General features: G+C 45.4%; 1 protein-coding gene across 1 annotated transcript in view; it reads right to left on the bottom strand.

The window, feature by feature from the left end:
• LOC106595844 (protein ELFN1) overlaps window positions 1–7732 on the bottom strand; it is a 165843-nt gene that overhangs the window by 64066 nt on the left and 94045 nt on the right. Inside the window, exon 2 of the mRNA XM_045690658.1 lies at window positions 989–1046. The gene's annotated coding sequence lies outside the window, so the exon portion shown is untranslated. The remainder of the gene's footprint in view (window positions 1–988; window positions 1047–7732) is intronic.

Below are 7732 nucleotides of genomic sequence, written 5' to 3'. Positions count from 1 at the left end.
TCTAGAACAATACTCTCACTATTCTAGAACAATACTCTCACTATTCTAGAACAATACTCTCCCTATTCTAGAACAACCTGTCACTATTCTAGAACAATACTGTCCCTGTTCTTGAACAATATTGTCACTATTCTAGAACAATACTGTCTCTATTCTAGAAAATAAAAGGAGAATAGAAGATGATGGTTCCCAGTGTCATTCTCATTCTTGTCATCAACGGTCATCATCGATGATATCACTGTGACATCACTGAATCTCATATGACCTTGACAAGCTGTCTGTCACAGTTAACACACTAAATACAGTTTGATTCCAATTTACAGCCTTTCTTCATTCCCCATCTAATGCATCTGTTTATGTGTGTGTGCATGCGGAAATAAGGCCGTTTTTATTCACCCTCTCCTCGTTCTCTTGCCTGTCAAGACCACAGATTCAATTTGTAGGCCTCCCAGCAGAGAGAGAGAGAGAGAGAGAGAGAAAAAGAGAGAGAGAGAGAGAGAGAGAGAGAGAGAGAGAGAGAGAGAGAGAGAGAGAGAGAGAGAGAGAGAGAGAGAGAGAGAGAGAGAGAGAGAGATGGAGGGGGTAATGTCTGTTGATTGAGCCTCCTAGAGTCAGAGATGGGGGATACCAGGCCGTGTGTGTTAGGGTTGAATGAGTCTCCATGATGGTGCCACGTTGAAAGTCACTGAGCTCTTCAGTAAGGCCTGTCAGCAACGGGTGTGGCTGAAACAGCCAAATCCACTCATTTGAAGGGGTGTCCACATATTTTTGTATAGAGAGTGTATGTCATGTACTGTATGCCCTATGGGCAAGTTATTCCCACCCAGATTACAGCCAACACATCCATCCAAAGACAGGTGTTGAAAAAATGGGTGTCAGCTGGTCCCGTCTGGTCATAGTTGACTGTATTTGGTCCCTATTATGCCGTGGACAGTTTGTGGACAAAACGACCCGACTACGAGTAGTAATACAGGGCAGTGAGCCTTACTTTAGGTTAAAGGTCAGGGATGTCCTCTTGTTGTCTTGGGGCTCTGGAGTGCAGTTACCTGCGGAAATAACAGAGGAAGAATATTGAGTATCCGCTCCTGTCATCCCCATCTTTCTCTTCATCCATCTCTTGAGTGCGCATCCCTCGTTCTCTCTTCTCTCTCTCTGTATTGATCTCTTGAGTGGGCATCCCTCGTTCTCTCATCTCTCTCTCTCTCTGTATTGATCTCTTGAGTGGGCATCCCTCGTTCTCTCATCTCTCTCTCTCTCTGTATTGATCTCTTGAGTGGGCATCCCTCGTTCTCTCATCTATCTCTCTCTGTATTGAGCGCAGTTACAAAATTACCATCACAAACACACACAAACACACACACACACATACAGACACACAAACACACACACACATACAGACACACGAACACATACACACATACAGACACAGGAACACACACACACATACAGACACAGAAGACACACATACATAATGGCATGCATCATGACCCAGGATGCATTAGTCAACAAACATCCTCATTAATGTGACGTTCCACTAATGTGCCGCAGTAAATCACTGTAGCTGTGTGTTTAACCTCCAGACAGACTGCATTATGGACTCTGAAACCCAGAGGCCTTTCAACAGATCACCATCATGTTCTGATGCTCACTTCTCTACAGGCTCTGGATCTTCATTAAGCCTGGAGCTGTGTGTGTGTGTGTGTGTGTGTGTGTGTGTGTGTGTGTGTGTGTGTGTGTGTGTGTGTGTGTGTGTGTGTGTGTGCATGTGTGTATGTGTTCGTGTGTCTGTATGTGTGTGTGTTCGTGTGTGTGTGTGTGTGTGTGTGTGTGTGTGTGTGTGTGTGTGTGTGTGTGTGTGTGTGTGTGTGTTAGCCCTGGTACTAATAACTGTTAACACCATAGTGCTAAACCCCCCCTAGGGCTGTGGTCAAAATAACACCACCACTATAGAGGGAAGAGGGAGAGGGAGAGAGAGGAGGAGAGAGAGAGGAGGTTTAGGGGTTATGGAGAGAGGGAGGAATAGGGAGGAGATGTAAGGGACATGGAGAGAGAGAAGGAGAGAGGGAGGAATAGGGAGGAGATGTAAGGGACATGGAGAGAGAGAAGGAGAGAGGGAGGAATAGGGAGGAGATGTAGGGGATATGGAGAGAGAGAAGGAGAGAGAGAAGGAGAGAGGGAGGAATAGGGAGGAGATGTAGGGGATATGGAGAGAGAGAAGGAGAGAGAGAAGGAGAGAGGGAGGAATAGGGAGGAGATGTAGGGGATATGGAGAGAGAGGAGATGTAGGGGATATGGAGAGAGAGAAGGAGAGAGGGAGGAATAGGGAGGAGATGTAGGGGACATGGAGAGAGAGAAGGAGAGAGGGAGGAATAGGGAGGAGATGTAGGGGACATGGAGAGAGAGAAGGAGAGAGGGAGGAATAGGGAGGAGATGTAGGGGACATGGAGAGAGAGAAGGAGAGAGAGAAGGAGAGAGGGAGGAATAAGGAGGAGATGTAGGGGACATGGAGAGAGAGAAGGAGAGAGGGAGGAATAGGGAGGAGATGTAGGGGACATGGAGAGAGAGAAGGAGAGAGAGAGGAATAGGGAGGAGATGTAGGGGACATGGAGAGAGAGAAGGAGAGAGAGAAGGAGAGAGGGAGGAATAGGGATGAGATGTACGGGACATGGAGAGAGAGAAGGAGAGAGAGAAGGAGAGAGGGAGGAATAGGGAGGAGATGTACGGGACATGGAGAGCGAGAAGGAGAGAGAAACACCATCTACAAGGCAGTGTGGGCTAAGTTATAGGATCTACTCTCTGTACTCATTACAGCTAACACTCACACTTAGAAGGGAAATGTACACTCAAGGCGAGGTTTAAATAGTTGATTTATTCATGTATTCATGTATTTATGTATTCATTATAAATACACACTGTTTTTGAATTACAGTGTACATGTATATACTGTCTGTACAAAGTACTACAACTTACTTTTATTTGTCCACTTCAAGTACTGCTAAACACATCAAACAACAGCACCTAGCTTGGGTCCCAAACAGCACCCTAATCCCTTCATAGTGCACTATTTTTGACCGGAGCCTATAGGTTAGTAGTGCACTATCTTTAACTGGAGCCTACAGGTTAGTAGTGCACTATATAGGGAATTGAGTGCCGTTTGGACGCAGTCTTAATCCTCCCAAATCCAGTAAATACCAGAACAGAGAAGCAGTCTGTGTCTGAAATGGAACCCATAGCTCTCTGGTCAACAGTAGTGTACTATATAGGGAATAGGGTGCCATTTGGGAAGTAAATCCCAGTCTGAACTCTCATGTGTCTGTGTGGAGATAGATAATGCTGTGAAATTGACTGGTTAGGAAGCAGACGCTCACACAAACACACTGAAATACCTGTAAAACACACACACACACATACAGACGCACACACACCACACACACAACACACCACACACAGACGCACACACACCACACACACACACCACACACACACACACACACACAGATGCTCACACACACACAGATAATGGCGTGACGGTGTGTAACGTTGTGTAATTGGGTGGAAAAGGAGAAGATTAGCATTCCTCACTCTGAGCTCAGATAGCCTGAAGCAGACACATCACACTCTCTCTCCCTCCTTCCCCCTCTCTCTCTCTGTCTGTCTGTCTGTCTGTCTGTCTGCCTGTCTGTCTCTCTCTCTGTCGCTCTCTCTCTGTCTGTCTGTCTGTCTGTCTGTCTCTCTGTCTGTCTCTCTGTCTCTCTGTCTCGCTCTCTCTAACTCTCTGTCTGTCTCTCTGTCTGTCTCTCTGTCTCTATATATTTCTCTCCCTCTCTATCCCCATCTCTCTCTCTCCCTCACCCCCTCCTCTTTCTCTCTTTCTTTCTCATCAACTTTCAGAAAAGATGAACAAGCAGATGATAAACATCAGAAAAGAGAGAAGTGAAAGAAAACTGACAGAGGAGAGAAATGACAGAGGAGAGAAACGACAGAGAGAAACGACAGAGGGGAGAAACGACAGAGGAGAGAAACGACAGAGAGAAACGACAGAGGAGAGAAACGACAGAGAGAAACGACAGAGGAGAGAAACGACAGAGGGGAGAAACGACAGAGGAGAGAAACGACAGAGAGAAACGACAGAGGAGAGAAACGACAGAGAGAAACGACAGAGGGGAGAAACGACAGAGAGAAACGACAGAGGAGAGAAACGACAGAGGAGAGAAACGACAGACAGAAACGACAGAGGAGAGAAACGACAGAGGAGAGAAACGACAGAGGAGAGAAACGACAGAGGGGAGAAACGACAGAGAGAAACGACAGAGGAGAGAAACGACAGAGGAGAGAAACGACAGAGGAGAGAAACGACAGAGGAGAGAAACGACAGAGAGAAACGACAGAGGAGAGAAACGACAGAGAGAAACGACAGAGGGGAGAAACGACAGAGGGGAGAAACGACAGAGGAGAGAAACGACAGAGGAGAGAAACGACAGAGGAGAGAAACGAGAGAGAGAAACGAGAGAGCTTTTTAAGTCTTGAGTGTTTCAGTCTTCTGTGTGTGTGCACTTGTGTTTCTTGCTGACGACTGCTCGATGCAAATGAGAGGAGAGTACTGATCAGTGACCGCATACAGTATACACACACGCGCACACAAACGCGCACACACACACACACACACACACACACACACACACACACACACACACACACACACACACACACACACACACACACACACACACACACACACACACACACCCCCGAGGAGAGACAAGAGATCAGTGACCAGAGCAGTGATGCATATTTAACAGAGTTAGTTAATAATACATGTCATGTTATTAAATACTGAGGGAGTATACATTAATATATTCAGAATGAAATACTGAGGGAATATACATTAATATAATCAGAATGAAATACTGAGGGAATATACATTAAAATAATCAGAATGAAATACTGTGGGAATATACAATAAAATAATCAGTATTAAATACTGAGGGAATATACATTAAAATAATCAGAATGAAATACTGAGGGAATATACATTAAAATAATCAGAATGAAATACTGAGGGAATATACATTAAAATAATCAGAATGAAATACTGAGGGAATATACATTAAAATAATCAGAATGAAATACTGAGGGAATATACATTAAAATAATCAGAATGAAATACTGAGGGAATATACAATAAAATAATCAGAATGAAATACTGAGGAAATATACATTAAAATAATCAGAATGAAATACTGAGGGAATATACATTAATATAATCAGAATGAAATACTACCGGAGGTTCATTTTCAGTCAGTGAGGGAGGGAGGGAGGGAGGGATGTTGAGAGAGCAGCTTGAATGAGAGGGTGGACGGAGGGAGGGAAGGAGCAAGCGAGGGAGTGAGGGAGGAGAGAGGAGAGCAGTTTGAGTGAGGGATGGGGAAAGAGGAGGGAGGGAGGAAGGAGAGAGGAGAGCAGCTGCAGTGGGATGGAGGGAGAGGGGATGACACTGCCTGGGTCTGAGAGCAGGGAGATCGTTCAAGATTGATGTCCAAATTGGACATCTGTCCATGTCCTGAGGGCGCTGGAAATGCCTTTAAAACTGGCCACTAGGGGCAACAGTGAGCCCTATCACCATCAAGTAGGGTCAGAAGGTTGCGTGTTCAATCCCAGTCATGGACGCTGGTTTATATTTTGTTTGTTTAGTTTAACCCTATCCCAAATCTTAACCCTTACCTTAACCCAAGGCTCTCCAACCCTGTTCCTGGAGAGATACCCTCCTGTAGGTTTTAACTCCAACCCTGTTCCTGGAGAGATACCCTCCTGTAGGTTTTAACTCCAACCCTGTTCCTGGAGAGCTACCATCCTGTAGGTTTTATCTCCAACTCTGTTCCAGGAGAGCTACTGTCCTGTAGGTTTATACTCCAACTCTGTTCCTGGAGAGATACCATCCTGTAGGTTTTAACCCCAACCCTAATCTAGCACACCTGATTCTAATAATTAGCTGGTTGATAAGATGAATCAGGTTAGTTACAACAGGGTTGGAGCAAAAACCTACAGGAGGGTTTCTCTCCAGGAACAGGAGTTAACCTACAGGAGGGTTTCTCTCCAGGAACATGAGTTAAAACCTACAGGAGGGTTTCTCTCCAGGAACAGGAGTTAACCTACAGGAGGGTTTCTCTCCAGGAACAGGAGTTAAAACCTACAGGAGGGTTTCTCTCCAGGAACAGGATTTAAAACCTACAGGAGGGTTTCTCTCCAGGAACAGGAGTTAAAACCTACAGGAGGGTTTCTCTCCAGGAACAGGAGTTAAAACCTACAGGAGGGTTTCTCTCCAGGAACAGGATTTAAAACCTACAGGAGGGGTTCTCTCCAGGAACAGGAGTTAAAACCTACAGGAGGGTTTCTCTCCAGGAACAGGAGTTAACCTACAGGAGGGTTTCTCTCCAGGAACAGGAGTTAACCTACAGGAGGGTTTCTCTCCAGGAACAGGAGTTAAAACCTACAGGAGGGTTTCTCTCCAGGAACAGGAGTTAAAACCTACAGGAGGGTTTCTCTCCAGGAACAGGAGTTAACCTACAGGAGGGTTTCTCTCCAGGAACAGGAGTTAAAACCTACAGGAGGGTTTCTCTCCAGGAACAGGAGTTAAAACCTACAGGAGGGTTTCTCTCCAGGAACAGGATTTAAAACCTACAGGAGGGTTTCTCTCCAGGAACAGGATTTAACCTACAGGAAGGTTTCTCTCCAGGAACAGGATTTAACCTACAGGAGGTTCTCTCCAGGAACAGGAGTTAAAACCTACAGGAGGGTTTCTCTCCAGGAACATGAGTTAAAACCTACAGGAGGGGTTCTCTCCAGGAACATGAGTTAAAACCTACAGGATGATTTCTCTCCAGGAACAGGAGTTAAAACCTACAGGAGGGTTTCTCTCCAGGAACAGGATTTAACCTACAGGAGGGTTTCTCTCCAGGAACAGGAGTTAACCTACAGGAGGGTTTCTCTCCAGGAACAGGAGTTAAAACCTACAGGAGGGTTTCTCTCCAGGAACAGGATTTAACCTACAGGAGGTTCTCTCCAGGAACAGGAGTTAAAACCTACAGGAGGGGTTCTCTCCAGGAACATGAGTTAAAACCTACAGGAGGGGTTCTCTCCAGGAACATGAGTTAAAACCTACAGGATGATTTCTCTCCAGGAACAGGAGTTAAAACCTACAGGAGGGGTTCTCTCCAGGAACAGGAGTTAAAACCTACAGGAGGGTTTCTCTCCAGGAACAGGAGTTAAAACCTACAGGAGGGTTTCTCTCCAGGAACAGGAGTTAAAACCTACAGGAGGGTTTCTCTCCAGGAACAGGAGTTAAAACCTACAGGAGGGTTTCTCTCCAGGAACAGGAGTTAAAACCTACAGGAGGGTTTCTCTCCAGGAACAGGAGTTAAAACCTACAGGAGGGTTTCTCTCCAGGAACAGGGTTGAAGAGCCCTGCCTTAGCCCTTCGGAAGGAGTTCTTAAACCTATTGACGTTTGGAGAAATGGAACGATACAGAGGAAAACCCCAAGGTGTGAAAAAACACTTCCAAAGTTGACGTTTGGAGCAACTTCGAAATGGACGTTTAAATTTGACGTTTGGAAAACGTGGATACATGTGACCCGTTACTGAAAGCTGGGTGTATGATGCATGTCACTACTTCACAGGACACGCATTTGAACATAAAAACTAGTTTCTTTCATCAAAATTAGTTTTTTTTTTTTT

This window comes from Salmo salar, chromosome ssa12 (assembly GCF_905237065.1).
Source record: "Salmo salar chromosome ssa12, Ssal_v3.1, whole genome shotgun sequence".
Classification (NCBI taxonomy): domain Eukaryota; kingdom Metazoa; phylum Chordata; class Actinopteri; order Salmoniformes; family Salmonidae; genus Salmo; species Salmo salar.
The sequence above is the reverse complement of the archived record's forward strand: the minus strand, read 5'-3'. Positions and strand labels throughout refer to the sequence as shown.